At 40.3% G+C, this 23,958-nt stretch overlaps 1 long non-coding RNA gene across 1 annotated transcript in view; it reads right to left on the bottom strand.

Moving 5' to 3' along the window:
* The window catches only part of LOC128656742 (uncharacterized), a 179,629-nt gene that overhangs the window by 37,316 nt on the left and 118,355 nt on the right, over positions 1-23,958 (bottom strand). The window contains exon 2 of the long non-coding RNA XR_008402053.1: positions 20,619-20,702. This is a non-coding gene — a long non-coding RNA (uncharacterized LOC128656742). The remainder of the gene's footprint in view (positions 1-20,618; positions 20,703-23,958) is intronic.

Here is a 23,958-nt window from a genome sequence, read left to right as displayed (position 1 = left end):
ACGGTAAGGGAACCTTCTGCACTCTGGTTGCAGCTACCATTGTCTAACCTGACAGCAGGGAACACAACATGTGCCTTTGTGCTGGATATAGGTACTACGTTAACACAGTACACTGGGCAAAATACTGTGTGATGTAGTACCTATGTACATTTGGTGCAAGAGGTTAACGCAGCCACTTAATCATTTTAAGAGGATTAGCTCTTAATATTGGTGGCTGTTTTGGAGACAGCATTGACATACTTGAAAGTAGTAAGACTTTGAGTACAATTGTAGAATGATGGGGTTTAAAAAACAAAAAAAACATTGTGCGCTTCTAGCCTAGAAAGGGTTAAAATTGCTGTGTATGGAGTACTGATATCTGGATCATACCTTATGTTACTAGGATCAGAATGGTTTAAACATAAATGATGTGTTCATGGGGGTGAAATCATTACTTGTGCTATTAGGATCTAAGGGGGTTAACAAAATGACTGCTGTATATACGTTACTACCAAGTGAAAGGGTTTAGAGGACTACTTGTATTAAAACATTAAAGCAGGATGTGTGTTGCTGGCATATGAGTGTGTAAACTAGTTCTGCTTTGTCTGTAATACCTTGCTTTACTGCTTCAAATCACTGGCATATTGTACCTGAAGCATTGCCATGGGCTGTGGAACATATTCAGGTACTTCATTTGATCCCAACTTGTTTAATTCATTGGCTGCTTGCAGTGCCTTGTCAGTACCAAGAATTTGTTCCTACATTTCCAACATTGCTGGCTCCTTTGGTCTCCTGTTAGTTTTTCTTTTAACCCCTTGGTACCTTCCCTGGACTGCCTGTTAAGCATGCTACTTACCGTTGCTTGATATTGGTTAAACCTTTGGTATCTTTTCCTGTAATCTGACTATTATTCAGTGCTACCCTTTTTCTGCATATTGTAACCTGCTTTTTATTAACTTGGGTGTTTATTTATAATGCATTTACAATTTTTTAAAACTTAGAAGACATTTCACCATAACAGGACATTTAGTTGTATATTTATTCTTCATTATTAACCTTAAAATAATCTCCATGACAGCATAATACTGACTAGGTGGTAAGCATCTAAAAGTTATATCTGTTTAGGCCTTGACCTTGCCAAGGTGTTGCTTTGAAACCTATTAAGATACTTCATATTATTATTATTGCTGAATTAGTCATGTTCAGTTACCATATATGTAACAAAACAGTTCTGTGTTTTATTATTTATTACTACTTAAATAGACACTGAACCCAAATTTTTTCTTTCGTGATTCTGATAGAGCATGCACATTTAAGCAACTTTCTAATTTACTCCTATTATCAATTTTTCTTCATTCTCTTGCTTTCTTTATTTGAAAAAGAAGGCATCTAAGCTATTTTTTTTGTTCAGGACCATGGAAAGCACTTGTTTATTGGTGGGTTAATTTATCCACCAATCAGCAAGAACAACACATTGTGTTCACCAAAAATGGGCCAGCAACTAAACTTACATTCTTGCATTTCAAATAAAGATACCAAGAGAATGAAGAAAATTTGATAATAGGAGAAAATTAGAAAGTTGCTTAAAATTGCATGCTCTATCTGAATCACAAAAGAAAAAAATTGGGTTCAGTGTCCCTTTAAGGCCTTAAGCTCATGGAGACGGTCTGAATATACCCCATAATAAAGGGCTAAATGGAATCCCAAGGCAATAGAGAAGGACATTCATTTAATTAATGCATGCTATGTAAACTCTGACTTGGAGGCATGTCAGTAGCTTTTTACAGATATAATAGACCTTTATGTGCAGTGATCCATACAAACAACTAAAATACATAGATTATCTTGTGTCATATAACATACAAATACAAAATTAGAAGATTGACGAATTACAAAATGGAATCAATGTTCAATGTATGTACATTTTTACCTAATTTTCATATTTTCACCATAAAAAATATTGCCATTTCCATTACATCACTGCCAAATGTGCTCTGTCAAACATTTTTGGATGGAAAGTATAAAAAGCACCATGCACAATATTTTTGGTCAGCAACACTTCACTTTCGGGTTTCAAGGTAAAATGGCAGACCTTTATTGGTTAAAATCTGCAAAACAAGGTAAAATTGTAAAGAAAATATGGATATTCTCAAACTGTGCTTATACAGATTATATTGACATAAATATTTACTGCAAATGATTTCTATAGCTAATAATATAACATACAACATCAAGAGTAAGTGAAAATGAAATGTGATATGTTCTGGATGTTGTTGGATTTACAAAATGTTCCTTGAGGAAAAGAATGTGTTGGATGAGATGTTGTTTCCTTGGGTGTCAGATAGAAATATGTCAAGAACATAATGTAGATGACAAAATAAGATACAGTATAGAGACACAGTGTCAAACCTGTGACTGACAGCAGGGATGTTTAATGTGGGGCTGTTGTCAAATAATGATAAAAGGAGGGGGCAGCAGAAGAAGGTTTCAACAATCCATTACTGTTTAAGGTTATGTTCTCTGGTTATGTGAGGAATGATTTATAGTTGCTATTATGTTTTTAGTCTTTCAAATGCTTTTTTTTATTACAAAATAAACCCTAGATGCTCAGTTTGTGTTTTCATTTATACCATGTACCAATGTCAGATATATAATTTATACACCACAAAGAGCACACCATTGTATTGCAGTGTAATCTGTATAACTGTTTTTTATGAAGCAGTAACTCAAAATATATAAAAACACTGATCATTAACTGTGACTGCTCACTTTTTTAAGATTGCCCTGTTAAGTAAGACTACACAAATTCTGCTGAAAAGTTATGCAGCTCAAGAACGTTATCAGCATCCAAGTAGCAAAAGCTTATATGTTCTGCTTGAACACCAATTTCTAGGCTCCTCTTTTGTAAAGCATTGCCCTATCACTAAATAGCACACCAAAACCAACAACCAGGAAATTAAAAAAATATATTACCATTTAAGCCATTGGGATCTTCAGCCTGCTCAAGCAAGTCACAACAGATCGTCTTCCAACCAATCATTGCTGCTCTGCTTCTTCTAGAGAAGTTCCACGTCAATTTATAAAAAAAATGTGCAGTTCTAATTGGTTACTCAGGTTAAAAGTATGCCCAGGAGCTCTAAAGCTGCATCTGCAGCTTGATAAAGGGAGCCTAGATGTGATGCACTATAATTCTTTATTAAAACCCCATCTTTAGATTTTCTTTTCTTTTTGAAACTATGGTTTCTGAACCTACACTTTTTATCTAAGGTTATAAATGAACGTATAACCTTTTAGTGTCTAAATTAGTGCTTGTTTTCCATAGAATTCTTAGATTTTAAAAGGAGAAATATAAAAAAATTTAGGACAACAAAATAGAACAGAATAGAATTTTTCATGGTGCAAAGGTATCAGGTGACAATGAACAAACAAATACAATCATCAATGTAAAAATCTAACCATCAAATAAATTCACAAACAGTGACTAACGTGTAATTTATCATGCCAAAAGGGAAATAAGAGAAGTATTCCTGTTTGCTATTTTAATAGCCGGGGGGAAAAAATATTCAGAAAAAGGTTTGTCCAAGTTCATAAAACTCAACCGATGGCCAGGGTGAGATGAATCAGATACAATTTTTCCAACTTTCTTATTCATCCTTGAAAAGTAAATATCCTTAAGAGAAATAAGTTGATACCCAATTATTATTTTTTGCAGATCTCACAATTCAGTGAAGTTTCTCCTTTAATGATAACGTAGAAGAGAAATACTAGGTTAAATAGAAGATGACACAACTGAATAAACAACAACTTAAGAGTTTTTGAGACAGGCTACAAGAAGCACAAACATTGTTATGACTTTTTAATTATAGTGAAAATATTAACGTCTCATTTCAAATCATGTTTAATTTGTACAATGTAACTGTCTACTATGCGATCCTAAATATTCAAAGAAGGTGATGGAGACTTTTTTAATATGTTAAAACAAAAACTAAAAATCATATGTTAAAAAAAACTACATATTTTAATGGTTTAGATGGATTTTTGTAAACTGAGTTTTGTAGAATAGTTTCCAGAACAAAAAAAATAGAATCTATTTCTTTCGAAAAGCAACATTTGTCATATTGTTTTCTCACTGGGTAGAAATGACTTGTATCTTGAGTATTATTATTATTATCGGTTATTTGTAGAGTGCCAACAGATTCCGCAGCGCTATAAACAAATGCGGAGTACAACAGAACAATTACAGGGATCAAATGGATAGAGGGCCCTGCCAAGAGTTGCACTGTTGTAGTCAGCTCTTAAGAAGGTGATCTACAAACAGCTGGACTCTTAGGCTTACATGCTAAGGGGGTTCAGGGGATAGCAATGGAGAAGAGGAACTGGTATAAAGAAAGATTAGCGTAGGTTGTATACATTCCTGAACAGTAGAGTCTTTAGGGAGAGTCTTGTGGAGCGAGGCAGAGCGTTCCACAAGATGGGAGCCAGTCTGGAGAAGTCCTGTAAATGGGAGTGTGAGGAAGTAACAAGAGAGGAGGAGAGTAGGAGGTCATGAGCAGAGCGAAAGGGACGGAAGGGAGAGTATCTGGAGACTATGAGGCATATTTAAGAAATGTCTTGCGGACCTGATCTGACAGTGCGAATCAGGTCCGCAAGTCATCGCTGAATGCAGAGAGCAATTCGCTCTCCGCATTTAACATTGCACCAGCAGCTCACAAGAGCTGCTGGTGCAACGCCGCCCCCTGCAGACTCGCAGCCAATGGGCCACCAGCAGGGGGTGTCAATCAAGCCAATCGTACTCGATTGGGTTGAATTGTTGCGATTCCTGTCCACCTGCTCAGAGCAGGCGGACAGGGTTATGGAGCAGCGGTCTTTGTGACCGCTGTTTCATAACTGCTATTTCTGGCGAGTCTGAAGACTCGCCAGAAACACGGGCCATCAAGCTCCTTTCGGAGCTTGATAGATAGGCCCCAAGGTCTGAGATATAGGGGAAGCAGTGCAGTTGAGGGCTTTGTATGTCAGAGTGAGAATTTTGTGTTTGATCCTAGAGGCAAGAGGAAGCCAGTGAAGGGATTGGCAGAGAGGTGCAGCAGTTGAAGAGCGACGTGTAAGGAAGATGAGCCTGGCAGATGCATTCATTATGGATTGTAAATAAGCTAGGCAGCAGATGGGGAGACCAGAGAGGACAGAGTAGCAATAATCGAGGTGGGAAAGTATGAGAGAGTGGATTAAAATCTTAGTTGTGTCTTGTGTAAGGATGTGTCTAATTTTAGAGATGTTTTTAAGGTGGAAGCGGCAGGCTTTAGCCAAGGACTGAATGTGAGGAGTGAAAGAAAGATCTGTGTCAAATGTGACCCGAGACATCGGGCATGGGGGGTAGGGGTAATGATGGAGTTGTTGACAGTTATAGAGAGATTGGGGGTGGAGATTTTGGAAGAAGGGGGGAAAATTAGGAGCTGAGTTTTAGCTTGAGTTAGTGAGAGGACATCCAGGAAGAGATGTGAGAAAGACAGTTAGTGACACGGGTTAGCAAGGAAGGAGATAGGTCTGGTGCAGAGAAGTATATTTGGGTGTCATTGGCATAGAAATTATATTGGAAACTGTGGGACTTTATTAGGGAACCTAGCGATGACATGTAGATTGAGAATAGAAGGGGACCGAGGACAGAGCCTTGCAGTATTCTGACAGATAGTGTTGACGGGCAGAGGAGGCCTCAGAGAAGGCTACACTAAAAGTATGGTGTGACAGCTAGGAAGAGAGCCACGAGAGGTCTGTGTCACAGATGCCGAAGGATTGGAGGGTTTGGCACAAAAGAGGGTAGCCAACAGTGTCAAAGGCTGCGGATAGATCAAGGAGGATAAGCAGAGAGAAGTGGACATTTGATTTTGCTGTAAGTAGGTAATTGGTAACCTTAACAATTGCTGTCTCTGTGGAGTGATGGGGACGAAATCCAGATTGCAGTGGGTCAAGGAGGGAGTTTAATGTAAGGAAATGGGATAGGCGTGCATATACTAGTTTTTCGAGAAGCTTTGAGGCAAGAGGGAGGAGGGAAATAGAGCGGTAGTTGGATGGGGAGGTAGGATCAAGGGAAGGTTTTTTGAGGATAGGTGTGACCAGTGCATGTTTCAGAAATGAGGGAAATATACCTGTGCTGAGGTAGAGGTTGAAAATGTTTGTGAGTATAGGGGTAAGGGTAGCAGAGGGTGAGGGGAGTAGCTGTGTGGGGATAGGATCAAGGGGACAGGTAGTGAGGTGAGAGCGCAGTATAAGTGCCGAAACTTCTTCCTCAGTAATAGGGGAGAATGAGCTAAGTTTAAGGTTATGTAGGTTGTGGTTGATTGAGAGCATATGAGGGGGTGAGAGAATGGAATTATGTTGAGAGCTGATTTTGTTTCTGATGGAGTTGATTTTTGTTAATGAAGTGGCTGGCAAAGTCTTGATCTGACAGAGAAGTTGTATTAGGAGGTGGGGGAGGATGGAGAAGAGTATTGAAAGTGCAGAACAGACATTTTGGGTTTGAAGAAAGATAAGAGATTATAGTAGAGAAGTAGCGTTGCTTATGGAGATTAAGGACCTAATAGTAGGAGTTCAAGATGAATTTGCACTGGAGAAAATCAGCTGAACTCCAAGATTTTCTCCAGTGCCACTCAGCAGTACGGGAACATCTGCGTAGGTACCGTGTCAGAGGAGTATGCCAGGGCTGAGGATGAGTGTGTGATTTCCGAGCTATGGTAAGAGGGGCCAGATTGTCAAAGATGGATGTTAGGGTGGATTTATAGAGGCAGATAGATTGGTCAGGGCAGGGAAAGGAGGAGAGGAGAGGTTTGAGGGAATTAGCAAGTTGTTGCTGATCTAATGACATAATGCTTCTGTGAAGTTTGGTGTGAGGAGTAGAAGGAGGGAGAGTTGTAGGGAGGGATGATATGTTGCAAGTAAGGATATGGTGGTCAGAAATAGGAAAGGGGGAGTTTGTGAAGTTTGAGAGAGTGCATCGATAGCTAAAGATCAAGGGAGTGACCGTCTGTGTGAGTGGGAGAATCAGTCCATTGTGACAAACTGGAAGAGGAAGTTAGTTGCAGAAGTTGTTTTGCAGATGAGGCAGTGGGATTGTCAAGAGGGATGTTGAAGTCACCAAGAATGAGGGCAGGGGTGTCTGAGGAAAGGAAATAAGGTAGCCAGGCAGCCAAGTGATCTAGAAATTGAGTTGAGTAGCCAGGGGGTCAGTATATGACTGCAACATGTGGGTTTTGAATGTGGAAAATGTGAGGAAGAGATGGGTTGTATTTGTTAAAAGGTGCAAGGAAAGGAAAGTAAAATACCTACACCACCTCCATATCTATCACCAGACCTAGGAGTGTGGCTGAAGTGGAGACCCCTATGTGACAGAGCAGCAGTGGATGCTGTGTCTAGGGGAGAGAGCCAGGTTTCTGTTAGGGCCAGAAGGTTGAGGGAGCGAGAGATAAAGAGGTTATGTATAGAAGTGAGCTTGTTGAAAACAGAGCAAGAGTTCCAGAGTGCACAAGTGAAAGGGGTAGTGGCTTTTGATGCAAGAGGAATGTGAGTAAGGTTGTCTGAGTTTTGTTTTCTGAGTCTATGGGTATGGGACAGTACACATGGATGTGCATGGCTAGGCAGTTGTTGGGGACCAGGATTAGGGGAGATGTCACCAGCAGTTAGTAAAAGCAAGAGTGAGAGGGGCATGAGATGAGATACAGATTTGCAGTAATGAGACTGCTTTTGAGACGACATGCAGGGTGGAGAGAGAGTGTTTAGGAATAGGTAAAGTTTATAAGTACAAAAGTAAGGTGAGTTTAAGAGAGATGGGCTAATGAACAGTGCAGGTGGAGAGGGAGAAGGAATAATTGAATAATGTAGTTTGTTATAGAGACAAGAGGCAGCAAAAAGGAATATGAAGATATTAAAGGGCCACTAAACCCGAATTTTTTCTTTCCAATTACACAAGGCATCTATGTGCAGCCACCAATCAGCAGCTACTAAGCCTATCTAGATATGCATTTCAGCAAAGGATATCAAGAGAATGAAGCAAAATAGATAATAGAAGAAATGTAGAAAGTTGTTAAACATTGCATGGTCTTTCTAAATCATGAAAGAAAAAATGTGGGTTTCATGTCCCTTTAAGCATTTTTACAAAAGTGGGAATCAATTAAACACATAAGACACAGTATTACAGCAGGAATTGCATAAGGAAACAATGAGATACATAATTATAATATTACAAAAGTACTTGCCTTGTGTCTTGCCCCTTGCCAAATCCTTGTTGAATTATTGTATAATTATATTGTTGATGCCTCACTTATAAAATGTTCACTTCAGAAATGTGAACATATGTTGTTGTAGCAATGCACAGTCCAGTGCAATGCACATCCCAAGTTTATGTTAAAATATATAGGCAGTGTCAGCAGTGTCCACTAAATTACTTGATTGATAAATCAGAGACAAATGAAGGGCCAATTTGAAAGATAGATTCTGGTCTGGTCAGGGTGAGATGTTAAGTAAACAGACAATAAAATTTGGGGGAGGTTAAAACTATGGAATAAGACAGCTATACATTTTAGTATAATAGCAAGTATTGATAAGGATTGAACATCACATGGCAATTAACAAAACAATAGAAGTAAGACATTGGATAACAGTACAACAAATGTAGGACTAAATTAACAACTAAAATCATTTGCTCTATATAAATATACACATACCAAAAGAGAGTTACAGGAGAGGAAAAAACACCAGAGTGCAGTGAATAGTTTGCAGATTGACAGGGACTCTAGTCACGTACCAAAAGAGAGTTACAGGAGAGGAAAAAACATTTTCGTTATTTTATTTGTATACCAAAAGTGAAAACCTCCAAAAACGAAAATGAAATGAAAAAGAAAATAAAAGTGCATTATTTTATTTTACATTTTAGTTTTTCTTTTTCAGATGCTGTTTCTATGATGTGGGCAGGCCTTAGCTAATGAATGAAAACATGGAAGAAGTAGTGAATGGATTGACAGGTTCTATCAGCCTGTCACTGGAAGCTTGTGATGTTTTTGAGCCATTCAGCATTCTTAGGGGAAGGAAGTGAATTCAAAGAGGAAATTTAAACTTATTGCCTAACGTTTTTCAGCCTCAGACCTGTGTATCAGTGTATTAGCAGTACCTGTGTCTGCTGTACCCCCTCACTGAGAGACATTTGCTAATGCTTGTGTCTGCTTAAGAGATGAGAATATACCATATATACACTCAACAGCCGCTTTATTAGGTACATCTTGCTAGTAACGTTTTCGGCCACCTTTTGCCTTCAGAACTGCCTTAATTGTTCATAGCATTGATTCAACAAGGTTTTGGAAACATTCCTCAGACATTTTGGTCCATATTGACATGATAGCATCACGCAGTTGCTGCAGATTTGTCGGCTGCACATCCATGATGTGAATCTCTTGTTCCACCACATCCCAAAGGTGCTCTATTGGATTGAGATCTGGTGACTGTGGAGGCCATTGGAGTACAGTGAACTCATTGTCATGTTGAAGAAACTAGTTTGAGATGATTTGAGCTTTGTGACATGGTGCATTATCCAGCTGGAAGTAGCCATCAGAAAATGGGTACACTGTAGTCATAAAGGGATGGACATGGTCAGCAAAGATACTCAGGTAGGCTGTGGTGTTAAAACGATGCTCAATTGGTACTAAGGGACCCAAAGTGTGCCAAGAAAATATCCCCCACACTATTACAACACCACTAGCAACCTAAACCGTTGATACAAGGCAGGATGGATCCATGCTTTCATGTTGTTTACACCAAATACTGACCCTACCATCTGAATGTTGCAGCTGAAATCGAGAATCATCAGACCAGGCAACGTTCATGTTCTTAGCTGTCAGGAGTGGCACCCGGTGTGGTCTTCTGCTGCTGTAGCCCATCTGCTTCAAGGTTCAATGTTTTATGCATTAAGAGATGGTATTCTGCATACCTTGGTTGTAATGAGTGGTTATTTGAGTTACTGTTGCCTTTCTATCATCTCAAACCAGTCTTCCCATTCTCCTCTGACCTCTGACATCAACAAGACATTTTCATCCACACAACTGCCGCCCGCTGGATATTTTCTCTTTTTCGGACCATTCTCTGTAAACCCTAGAGATGGTTGTGCATGAAAATCCCAGTAGATCAGCAGTTTTTGAAATACTCACACCAGCCCATCTGGCACCAACAACAATGCCACATGCAAAGTCACTTAAATCCCCTTTCTTTCCCATTCTGATGCTCGGTTTATGAATTCAGTAAGTTGTCTTCACCACGTCTAGATGCCTAAATGCATTGAGTTGCTGCCATGTAATTGGGTGATTAGCAATTTGTGTGACCAAGCAATTGAACAGGTGTACCTAATAAAGTGGCCGGTGAGTGTGTATATATTTATTTATCTCTAATCTACAGATTTAATTTTTTTATATATATATATTTTAATCTGCAGGACTGCTGATTAGTTGTAAAGTTCAAGAGTTGTATGTGTAAATTGTCAATTATTAAAAGTTAGTACAGCAATTTAGTACTAATAGTTTGAGTTTTAAAACAAGTTCTTTGTCTTTTAATGTTAAGTCTTAAAGGGATATTTTTTGTTTCAGTACTAAGTTAGTAGTTAAAAAAAGCAAGTTATCTGTATTTTACAAAGTTATATTAGTTGTAAGTTTAAAAAGTTCTTCTTACCTTTTGTTGCATTGCCGCTAGCGGCTGCTGGTAGTTTAAATCTTATAGGGACATTTTTGTTTTCAGTGCTAAGTTAATAGTTAAAAAAACAAACAAACAAGTTCTATGTCTTTTACTGAGTTATATAAGTTGTATCTTTAAAAAGTTTACTTTTTTGCGTTGCTGCTAGCGGCTGCTGGTGGTTTAATTTGCACTTAGGCCCCTATTTATGAAAGTCTGGCGGACCTGATCCGACAGTGCGGATCAGGTCTGCCAGACCTAGCTGAATACGGAGAGCAATATGCTCGCCGTATTCAGCATTGCACCAGCAGCTCACAAGAGCTGCTGGTGCAACGCCGACCCCTGCTGGCAGCCGATCGGGTTGATTTCCGGCGATGTCTGTCCGCCTGCTCAGAGCAGGCGGACAGGTTATGGAGCAGCGGTCTCTGTGACCGCTGCTTCATAACTGCTGTTTCTGGCGAGCCTGCAGGCTCGCCAGAAACACGTGGGCATCAAGCTCCATTCAGAGCTTGATAGATAGGCCCCTTAGTGTCTCTTAAAGGGACATTTTTGTTTTCGGTACTAAGTTAAAAATTAGCTGTATAAATAAAAGAATAAGTTTAAAAATTACATTGATGACAAAACTAAAGCTAATAAAACTGATTAAATTGCCAACAATTCCACTGTAGCTCAAAATACAATTTCTGATAAGCAAAAATTTCAAACGAAATTCGTTTGAAACAAATATGGCCATAAATGAAAATGAACAAAAACGAAAATTTTATTTTTAACAATACAAAAATTTAGGAAGCAACTAAATTACATCTCTAATAAACATTGTCAGGAGCTACTTACAAAGCAGAGAGGCATTTTATTAGCTTTCTGTTTTCCTTTAAAGTCAACCTATTAATCTTTCCTACATAACAGACTTCAGCTACGTGTGCTCAGCAAGTCTATAATGCAGCTTTTTTTAAAACTGGATGTTCTATAAGTTATGCAGTGACTAAGCTAATCTAAAAGCCTCTGAATATGATTGATCATCCTACATGGTGTAATTGAACTGGGGTGGGGAAAAGGAAAGCTCTGGCGTATATTCTAGGAAAAATGATGTGTTAGGACTTGACATCAAAAATGCTATGCAGTCAAAGTCAGATGGGCTTCTAATATAAAAATAGTGCTGCATTGAAATATGGATCTCTTAACTTCATACAACGTTTAAATGCTATGGCTTTCATTAGAGCAATGTACAGGTATGCTGGCGCAAAAGATTTTGTGATTGCTGAGGTCTGAAAATCACATTGACAAGAAGACTGCAAACTCAGCTTATGCAGCATAATATCCCATGATGAAATCTTTAAAACTATCAGAGCATACAATTTAATCCTGAGTCTTGGCCTACCAATATCAGATAATAATCAACTTGTTTTTTACCATTCCCCCACAATTGAAATATGACACATGTCAGGTGTTAAATCAAACTGAGTTATTCAAAGTGCAGGTTATAAATAATACATACAGGTTCTTTGTTCCTAGGAAGTGCCAGTAATGACGAAATTAGTTATGCTTCCTTAGAATATTAGTTGTCAAGTTTCAATTTACGTCTGCAAATAGTTATTTCATATTAACATTTCAGATTTTCATTTAATCAGTGTTGTAGTATATACATCACAAGGCCTCACATATGTTTAGAACAGATATTTTTTTGTCTTGAAAAAAACGAATGCTTAAATGCATTCTTCTAATAATGTTCACCCATTACATAAAGTTTTGTATAATGCAACATATCAGAGTATTTCTTTTAATATTAGACATACAGTAAGGTTCAGAAAAAAATAAACAAACCTCTATGTGTGTATATTTGTATACGTGTATGTATATATGTGTATGTATAAGACCCTTTAAAATATATACCAAGGGGCCGAATTATCAAGCTCTGAATGGAGCTTGAGGCCCCTGTTTCGGGCGAGCCTTCAGGCTTCAGGCTCGCTGGAAACAGAAGTCATGAAGCAGTGGTCTAAAGATCGCTGCTCCATAACTTGTCCGCGGACAGAAATCAACCCGATCGAATATGATCGGGCAGATTGACACCCCCTGCTAGTGGCCATGAATCTGCATGGGGGCAGATGTGCGGTGGACATAATACGCTACATCATATCATTTCCGCTCGCACTATGATAAATTGGTCCCCAAGTGTCAACCAGAATAATTTCTCTTTCAAATAAAACACTTTTTGGCTAGATTATAAGTGAAGCGCTATATATCGCTTTCTTGCGGTAGCAATAACCAGCCACTTGTAATGGCTGGATAATTATCTCAAAATAATTTAGAGCTCTACTTGTAATCTAGCCCTTTAACTTTATGGGGCCTATTTATCAAGCCCTGTATGGAGCTTGATGCCCCGTGTTTCTGGCGAGCTTTTAGGCTCGCCAGAAGCACAAGTTATGAAGCAGCGATCTAAAGACCGCTGCTCCATAACCTGTCCACCTGCTCTGAGGCGGCGGACAGACATCGCCGAAAATCAACCCGATCCAATATGATCAGGTTGATTGACATCCCCTGCTAGCGGCCGATTGGCCGCAAATCTGCAGGGGGCAGTATTGCACCAGCAGTTCACAAGAACTGCTGGTGCACTGATAAATGTTGTTCAGAACAGTGAGAACTTATATCGCCAATAAATAAATAAAACTAGAAAGTCTGCGCTAATGTCATCTATGAAATATTAATATCACACGCACAATATCTTTTTCCTAACAAGAGGAAAAAACATGCCAAAAGTAAAATACACAATTTTTAAAAACAAAGATTAAAGTACATATAGCATTATACAATAAAATACATAAAAGTATAAATAAAACATTATATAGACATGTATAATATGCCTGCAATCCCCCAGATCCTATAGGTGTATTATTGATGTACTAGTTTCACTATTGTATTATAACAAAAGGGGTTGAGTTGGCGGCGTGACTGGGCTGCGGCCATGTTCGGCCACAATATCTTAGGCTGTTAGAGAGACCCTGCTAATCCACCAGTTATCACAGGGATTTTACAGCATCCTATCCAACACTTGATATATATGAATAAAAAGAGAGAAGCGCTCAACCTGGGAACGAACAATAGCATAATAGCTTGTTCTATGGCAAGTTACCACCCTAAAAGCAGCCTCTTTTTGCTCAATATGTGCCTTTCACAGAGAAGAACTTTTCTGTAGCATATCAGTCTGAGTGTGCCTAGAGAGATATAGCGGCATCTCACTAACGAGGCCCACACTAGGCCAAAATGTATGTCTGGGGTTTTGCTGTTTCTCTCGTTCAGAGAGGGATTGCCTGGTATTTCGGGGCTGGACTGTACTGTTAACTCAGGATCAGACTGATATGCTACAGGAAAGTTCTTCTCTGTGAAAGGCACATGTTGAGCAAAAAGAAGCTGCTTCTTGGGTGGTAACTTGCCATAGAACAAGCTATTATGCTATTGTTCATTCCCAGGTTGAGCACCTCTCTCTTTAAATTTATACTTGATATATATGGTTTCCTTTCATCCTGATGAACTGTTCAATACCAAATTTGCTGTGTATATGATTTTCCAGCTCTGATCTGGACCATTGGAACATCAGACGGTGGCCTAACTACATATCTTCAACTCCCCCCTCGGTTACCTAAGTTAGAAAGTAACAATTAGTCTGCTCATTTCAAGCTTTTATCTGCCAGTATTGTTGACATAGGGGCCAAATTATCAAGCTCCCAATGGAGTTTGTTGCCCCTGTTTCCAGTAGTTATGAAGTAGCGGTCTAAAGTCTGCTGCTCCATAACTGGTCCGTCTGCTCTGAGGCTGCGGACATCAATCCGTCCAATCCTATACGATCGGGCTGATTGACACCCCCTGCTAGCGGCTGTTTGGCCGTGAATCTGCAGGGGGCAGCATTGCACAAGCAGTTCACAAGAACTGCTTGTTCAATGATAAATGTCAACAGCGTATGCTGTTGGCATTTATCGATGTGCGGCGGACATGATACGCTACATCGTATCATATCCACTCGCACTTACATAAATCGACCTCATAGACTTTTTTCAATATGGATATGCAAGAATTTTATATAGCTTTAAGAGATCTTTATAAAAAGAGAATGTGCAAAAGGATACAGTGGACAGTGGTAGTTTGATGGAGCATGTGGTGGAGGATAATATGCCGAGCAATATGCCCCTAAATTATACACTTTGCTATACAATGGTCTTTAGTCACTGGAGGTAAGGCTGGCTCTTGCCTGAACTGATAAAAGTGTGAGATCCATATATTTTTGATCCCTGGCGATGGGTGGGGGAGTGCGCCCAGCTCCCTGACAAGTGGCTCGGGTTATAGGCAGTACCGGGATCTAATTTGCCTGGACACATTACTTCGACCAGATTGTATTGATCATGACTGAGCTAGGTCCTCCAATTCAGAGGTCATGGGGAACCTTTTGTATATATACCTAAAATATTAGATGGCATTGAGTGGAATAGATTTTTTTCTGTACCTGCTTTTCTTTGGGTGGACAATTCTAGTTGGAGTGGGATGACTGTTCCTTTGTTATTTAACATACACTTCTCTCAGCTCTCTAAGATGAGTATATCAGCTTTTACTAATATGGGACTGTCCTATTTTGTTTTATTGAGCGATATTATAGTTTCTAGATTTATGCATAAATAGTGGTATGATGATATTAGGGTATTTCATGGTCCACCAGTCCAAAAGTGCAAATGGTATGTATCTTCAACCATCTCACTTTAAAATAGAGATACATTCTTAAAATACTGAAAACCTAATAATTCTGCTTATTTTTTATTATTTTTATTTTTCTACTCTATTAAGGCATATTTTTGTTTTGTTGTTAGCTACAATATTGTACTATTATGCTATGATTGTTATTTATTCTTCCGTCTACTCTGAGCTATAGACCTATATTATACTTAACCCTATATATATAGACCTATATTATACTTAACATTTTGCCTTTTGTAAATTGCCATTTTAGAGAAAGGCAGGTAGGTTTTAATTTACCTATTTCCCTGAGAGATATGTTTAAGGCCTGCCTCATAATTATGGATTGGCTTTCCTATACCTGCCCTTTAACTATCCAAAACTAGACAGCCGGTGGCCATCATGGCCTCTGTTTTAAAAATTTCTTCTTGCAAAGTAATTTCATACATAACGACTAATAATCCTCTGTGACAATAGTCTGTGTTGCTTTATAAGCGACACTACTTTTGCATATTCTCAGGCAGATAACATGCTTTTAGCGTAATTTTTTTGTATGTTTGAGTAGTTTCAGTTATCAAATCTATTATAGGGGATGAATAGTCTGACTCATACAAGTTTTTCATTGTTTTGTCTATTCTATTGAGACAATAGGTAGCTATTCATCATATATTTCCACTTAATTGGCATGGGGATACGTGCATTTAATTATTTCTATAAGCTGCCGTGATTATTTGTATAACCTTTCAGAGATCAAAAGTATCTTTAGCACATTGTTATTTATAGGTTATTACCTTTATCTATATATGTAATTGGGTCCTCTTAGAGATATATGTAGTTTGCTTCAATTACTATATTTCTTGTGTTGTACAATATTTCTAACTTATAGAATGGTTCAGTTGACTAAAGTAGGAATTGTATATACTGTGACATTATACTTGTATAACTTTTGCATTAGACACAAATGAGCCAGATGAATGTGGTAACTATAAGTATAGTTTTCTATGCTGTACTATTATATATACTTAACTTTTAAATTCAAATTTTTGGGCGAATATGAGATAGCAATTGGTAAATTGGTAATGTGTCTAGGCTTCAGTATAGTATCAAATTCTTAATATTGTACTTATATAAATCATGTTTCTCACATTTTGGTTATGTCATTTCTATTTTTCTGTTCGCCCTAATGCCTCAATAAGAAAAAATATATTAAAAAAGTGGTTGAGTTTCAGTTGACACATGTAAATTGTATTGCCATACAATACTGTGTAAAGGGATAATTTACATTACATAATCAATGTAGATGGCGATGTTGTTTTTAAAATTTTGCCAGTATCAGAAAAGCACAAATATGTATAGTTAGGGTGACCATATTGCCTCTTTAAAAAGGGACACATGAAAAATACATATGTCAGGGCTGTTTTCAGGGCTGTTTAAAGAAATGGTTTGTATAATAACCCTGACAAATGTATTTTTTGTCCCTTTTTAAAGTGGCAATATGGTCACTCTATGTTATTATTATTATTATTATCATTTATTTGTATAGCGCCGCCAAATTCCGTAGTGCTGGGTACAATGATAGGGGTATACAATGACAAAGATTTGTGATGCAATACAAAACATAACAAGACTAAACAAATCTAGCACAGGAGGAAGAGGGCCCTGCTCCGGAGAGCTCACAGTCTATAGGTTTAGGGTGCAGAGACATAAGGTTGGGGTAGCTTGTTACATCGGTTGTATTTGCAGCATTGAGTCAGGCAGTTCATGTACATGTATTAGCTTGGTTCGGCTGCAGGATGGAGGAGAGATGGTAAGCCTCTCTGAATAGGTGGGTTTTCAAGGATCGTCTGAAGCTATACAAGGTTGGAGACAGTCTGATGGAGCGGGTTCCATCAGAGAGTTCCAGAGGACAGGAGCAGCACGTGCGAAGTCTTGGAGGCGGGAGTGGATTGTAGAGATAACAGGAGTGTAGAGACGTAGGTCAGAGGTTGATCGAAGAGGACGGGATGGGGAGTATGTCACGATGAGAGAGCAAATATAGTTGGGAGTTAGACTGTTGAGTGCTTTGTAGGTTAGGGCTAATACTTTAAATTGTATTCTGGAGTGTATGGGGAGCCAGTGTAGAGACTGGCAGAGCGGAGCAACTGATGTAGATCATCGACTTAGGTGGATGAGTCTAGCAGAAGCATTCATAATAGATTGGAGGGAGGAGAGGCGGTGTTTTGGAAGGCCAATTAAGAGTAGATTGCAATAATCAATGCGTGACAGGATGAGGGAATGAATAAGTATTTTTGTAGTTTTTTTGAGTAAGGAAGGGACGAATTCTGGAAATGTTGCGTAGGTTTGAACGGCAGGATTTGGAAAGCGTTTGTATATGTGGGTTGAATGTGAATTCTGAGTCTAGTGTGACCCCAAGGCAACAGACCTGGGGTAAGGTGTTGAGAATAGAGTCTCCAACTATCAGAGAAATGTCAGGTGTCGGATGTCTCGAAGAGGGGGGAATAAGAAGCAGCTCAGTTTTGGACGGATTGAGTTGGAGGTAGTGTGAAGACATCCAAGAGAAAATTGCAGAGAGGCCGTCAGAAATCTGGTTGAGTAAAGAGGGAGAGATATCAGGAGAGGAAAGATCGATTTGGGTATCATCAGCATATAGGTGGTACTGGAATCCAAAGGAGGCTATAAGTTTTCCAAGGCAGGATGTATAAAGAGAGAAAAGCAAGGGACCCAAGACAGAGCCTTGCGGTACTCAAACTGAGAGAGGCATAGGATCACAAGATATGTTGTTAAAGGAAACTGAAAACGAGCGGTTTGAAAGATATGATGCAAACCAGGAGAGGGCTGTGTCTCGGATGCCAAATTAATGTAGTATTTTTAGGAGGAGAGGATGGTCAACCGTATCAAAACTCCGGACAGGTCAAGAAGAATTAGTAAGGAGTAATGGCCTTTTGCTTTAGCTGATAACAGGTCATTTGTTACTTTAGCAAGAGCGGTTTCTATTGAGTGTTTAGGGCGGAAACCAGATTGTAGTGGATCAAGTAAGGAGTTAGTTGTGAGAAATTCAGTTAGCCGATTATAGACTAGTCGTTCCAATAATTTTGAAGCAAAGGGAAGTAAGGAGATCGGTCGAAAGTTAGAAGGCGTGGAGGGGTCAAGCGAGGGCTTTTTTATGATTGGTATGATTGACGCATGCTTGCAAGTGTCAGGAAATGTGCCAGCAGTGAGAGATTGGTTAAAGAGATGAGTTAGGGTAGGGGTTAGTGAAGCAGAGAGAGAGGGAATAAGTCGTGAAGGAATAGAGTCAAGTGGGCAGGTTGTGAGATGAGCCGAGGATAGGAGTGCAAAGACTTCTTCCTCTGTTACAGGAGGGAAATAGCATAGATTTTTTTTAATAAAAGGGGTGGGTAGGATTGCTGGGTTTGCGTGGTGCGAGGTGCAGATCTCTTTTCTAATGGTGTCAATTTAATTTTTGAAGTGATCAGCAATAATTTGAGCAGTGAGGTTGGTAGTGGACGGTGGGGCAGGCGGTCGTAGAAGGGAGTTAAAGGTTGAGAACAGTTTTCTGGGGTTGGATACGTGAGATGACACAAGGGAGGAGAAATAGACTTGTTTTGCCAGGCTGAGCGCAGAGTTGTAGGACTTAAGGGTGAATTTATAATGTTGGAAATCAGCAAAGGTGCGTGATTTCCTCCACTGCCGTTCAGTGGCCCGTGAGCATCGCTGAAGATATCTGGTCTGTTTAGTGTGCCACGGTTGCCATCGAGTGATTGATGTACATCGAAGAGTGGAGGGTGCAGTTTTGTCAAGTGTTGATTTTAGTGCCGAATTATACTGTAGAGTCACAAGGTTTGGACAAGAGAGGGATGAAATGTCAGAGAGCAGAGGACTCAGTTGAGTGGAAAAGTCTGTGAGATCCAAGTCATTTAAATTCCTGTGAGGTAGCAGTTTTTTGGGGGCTTGCAAAGATGTAGCAGGTAGAGTGAGAGAGAAAGTTAATAGATGGTGGTCAGAGGGAGTAAAGGGGAAGTTAAGGGAGTTGGAAACAGTAGGTGGTAAGGGATAGAAGTTTAGAGGCAGCAGGCGTGTTAGGCTTATCAAGGGGTATGTTGAAGTCCCCTAAGATGAGAGAAGGGACATTAGAAGATAGAAAATGTGGAAGCCAGGCTTCAAAGTGGTCCAGAAATTGTGATGCTGGGCCAGGGGGCCGATAGATAACTGCAACACAAAGAGCTATAGGGGAGAAGAGGCGGATAGCGTGAACTTCAAAAGATGAGAAGGAAAGAGAGGGGGGTGAAGGAATGCAGTGAAAGGTACTGTGCGGAGACAGGAGAATTCCTCCTCCTCCTCCTTGTTTGTCTCCAGGCCTGGGAGTGTGACTGAAGTGCAGGCCGCCATAGGACAGAGAGGCTACAGCAGTTGTGTTAGAGGAGGAAAGCCAAGTTTCAGTAAGGGCTAACATGTTAAGTGAACGTGAAATAAATAGGTCGTGAATAGATGTAAGCTTATTGCATACTGAGCGTGCATTCCAAAGGGCACAGGAGAATTGGGGTGTAGTAATAGAGGTGCAGTTAATGAGGTTTAGAGGGTTACGTGTGCAAGGTGTATGAGGTGTCATTTGGGGTGGACCTGGGTTAGGCGAGACATCCCCAGCTGCAAGAAGAAGAAAGATGGTGAGTGAAAGGAGATGAGAATGTGTCTTATGTGAGTGTTTAAGTTTAGGATCAGTAAAGCATGGCTGGCTGAGGGATGTGAGATAGGAATAAAGTTCATGTGTGTTGTAGAGGGGAAGGTAGGAGAAATATGAATGTTCTGAGTGCTGTTTGTGAATGGAAGAGCTGTGACTTTAAGGAGAAGGGAGGAAAAGGTTAAAGCAGACATTAGAAAGTGTAGCATGTTTGCATTTAATTGTTTGAATTTGAAAGTACTTATTTCTGTTGTCCACTCCTTTGTCTGACTCCGTTTTTATAACTCTCTCTACACTTATGAACTAGCACACTTAGGGAACTACACACAGTGCTGCTATGATCTAACAAGCTAAGCTTGATGTAACAAGCTGGGGATGTTCAATTTAAAGGTAATAACAGTCACATGATCCTAATTAGCATAGGTCATAAATTAGAGCAGGATAAAACAGGGCCTAACCAAACATTGCAGATGGCACATTTCTTAACAAAATGGAAAACACAGAAAAGAAAGCTTTTTTTTTTTTTTTTAAAGTTATACAGACATACCTGAGATAGATAAAGTTTAAGGGGGAAATAAGCACTTCTAATATGTGTTGCAGTTTTAAAATGGAGTCCTTGTTAAGCACATACCTGATGAGAGAGGAGAGACAGCAGTGTAAGCAGGATTAAAAGTTCCAATTATATACCAGTAGCTGTTGTATATTGTTAATATCCATATAATATATATATAATAACTCTGTTGTTATAACTCTCTCTACACTTATGAACTAGCACACTTAGGGAACTACACACAGTGCTGCTATGATCTAACAAGCTAAGCTATGTATAGTAAAACGCCTCCCAGCGAGACTGCCTTTAAAAAATTATTTTAGCCAATTTAAAATTTCACAGGAAATCTCGATTGCAAAACAGATCCTTTTTTAAAATATTGTAATTGCTTCAATGCTTTTAATATTACAGCCTAAGAAAAAAAATAAACATATGGTAAATGAGGCTGTACAACGGCAGATTATAACTGATGACTTGGACATATTTTTGATGGTATAGTTCTCTATGAGGCCAGGATTTTATATGTTGCATAACATACATTAGGAAGTCCTCAGGCCATCAACTGTAGCAAGTAATGATTCTATATTATCAAATATTGCAGTATTTTTCTATAAGATCTTGCAACCAGACTTCCGGTGGGCAGGCTTACAGGGCAGACGTGTTTAGATGGAGCTCCGCAAGCCAGCGGATAACTAAGTGCCTTTGCTTGCTATTACGACGCTGCCCTGCCTCTCACAACTGATTTGCCGGGTGGGAGACTACTTGCGCCGGCCATCGACCCTAAGTGAGCAGGACATACCATCAGTCCTGGCAACCGGGAGCCTTGAGACGCATCGCGCTCCGGCCGCATCATCGCCATCTTTGTTTCCAGCGTGGCGGGCCGCACCACACACACCACGCTGTTGCCGGAATATCGGAGGGCAGGTAACAACCTATCTTCACGGAGCGGTTTTGCTTCTACCGCACCCGTGTAACTGCTGCCTTATAATCTCAGCCATTTAGGAGACAAGTGGAGGAATGACCCGGGGCCTGGGAGCCTCACGTGATTACCTTTTCCCCTGAGACCTGGCCTTAGAGACTTACTAGGTGTGGAGGGGGCAGATACTGAGCCACACGTTTGGGTCTCATAAAGACTGGCATTATTATTGTGGGTGCTGCCCCTGCTCATCATACAGGGGGCTTACACTTATAGAACTGATTTTCCTCTGAAACGGAGGGGGAGAGAGAGGCCCTGCTTGGCGCTGCCACATATCTTAGCGGAGGGGAAACTCGAAGGGAAACAAGTCACCTTTCTTTAAAAAGTATAAAGCCCTTCACTAGCTGCCCTCATCCTTGCTGTTGCACACTTCTTTTTCATTCTGGCTACATTCCACTTGCTGCGGGGGGCTCTACCCTGGAGCTGACAACATACTGCTTCTTTGTCATCAAGGCTGAGTTTGCTTGACTAACGGTCTAGTGGGGCCACATGAAAGTTGACAAATATTTTCAAAGACTGTCCCCTGCTACTTCTGCCGCCATGAGTCACAGAGTGAAAAATGCAGAAAAAAAACAAAAACAACCTGTGGAATTACAGCATGATCAGCAACCCATGGGGGACCCCATAATTCAGATCCCAGATCAGGCCTCCCTCTTGCAGGAGCTTAAATCGTTCTTCCTCCCAAAAATGGAGTCTTTACAATCAGGAGTGGATACCCTGACATCTGAGGTGCGACAATTCTCCTCAAGACTTAACACGGCGGAGTTGCGCATCTCTGATGTGGAGGATCGACAGAATAGCCAGGGGATTACTCTCAAGCAATTGGTTAAACAAAACAAATTACTCCAGGATCGGGTTGACGACCTGGAGAACAGAAGCAGGCGTAATAACCTACGCATCATTGGCGTCCCAGAATCTGTCAAGGGGAAGGACCTCTTAGAGTTCACTGCTCTGACCTTCCCGAGAATGTTGGGGATCCCCTCCGATATCCTCCCCATTGATGTTGAAAGAGCCCACCGGATTGGGCCTGAACGTACACTTGAACACCTCAACTCAAAACCTAGACAGGTTATCTTTAAATGTTTAAATTTCCAGGAGAAGATCAGGATACTTCGAGCCTACAGAGCCCGTAAGGAAATTAGCTTTGAGGGCTCCCGTCTGTTGCTTTTCCAAGACTTTTCATCGGATGTCGCTAAGCAGAGAAGGGACTTCGCCCCTCTTTGTTCGCAGCTCCACGAGCGGGGCCGTCAGGTGGCCTTGCTTTATCCAGCTAAGCTGCGCCTGCATACTCCTCATGGGATTAAATTCTTCCATACGCCTCAAGCACTTCAGAGTTACCTTGCTACGGAGGATCACCAACCCCCCACATGATCGGACCCCTGGAGGGTTAATTTAAGTGACAATTACTGTCAAAATAGGACACGCAAATGGAGGTCTTCTACCTCTCTATTCAACATGTTTCACCCCCCTCCTGGCTCTCAAGGGGAGAGGGATTTGTGCTCAGTGGGGGCACTTCACTTGGGGAAGGGACGCTGTGCGGGGGCCTCCTGCTCCCCCTCTATGTGGACTTCCAGGCCCAGATGAGTATACTACATGAAAAAATACAAAATGTTATTGTTAAACTTTTCTTGTTGTTTTCCTTTTGTGCAGGCTCTACTTGTTGTCATCTGCTGGGTTTCCTGATGGGGTGGACGCAGATTACCCTTTGTCCCTCCTGGGCTGCCTACGGGCGGCCCTGGAGGGGCATACTCCTAGCCTCTTTTGAGGTTTTGTTGCTTGGCAATAACTTAGGGGCGCCTGACCCCCCTCGGAAACCCAGGAAACCAGGGTGGTTCTTGACTTTCAAAAAGACAGGGATGGGGGGGATGGCAGGAGGTTTTGCTGATTTGTTGGGACTGTCACTACTATTGTTATTGGTTGTATTATTGCTGGTTTCATTATCACTCGTTCTGCCTTTTTTTGTTGTTGTATTTACTTTCCTCACCCATTTGTTCGCAGGTATTGTCCAATTTTATGTCATGGGCTCTATGGGGGGGCGGCCGTGTGCATTCCCTTCTCCCTTGTGGACGGACTTTGTCTGGCTCGGGAGGGGTAAAACTCAAGCTATTACTGCTATGTCACACTACGATGTGGGCTTGCCTGCGGCCGCCCCCCCTCCTGTACCCCTGGATGTTCTTGATGGTTTAGCTACAATATTTAATGCCATTGACATGCTTGTACGTAATGGGGCAATGCAGATTATATCATTGTATGAGTATTTATGTCCTACACAATGTATGATTCTTTTCTCTCAAGAGATCTCAGGGATGGTCTATACTTGTTATTTATATCACTCATTATGTTTTTTCAGATCTCATATCT

The sequence above is a fragment of the Bombina bombina genome, chromosome 4 (genome assembly GCF_027579735.1).
Source record: "Bombina bombina isolate aBomBom1 chromosome 4, aBomBom1.pri, whole genome shotgun sequence".
NCBI classification, from domain to species: Eukaryota; Metazoa; Chordata; class Amphibia; order Anura; family Bombinatoridae; genus Bombina; species Bombina bombina.
This window is presented reverse-complemented; position numbering and strand designations above follow the sequence as displayed.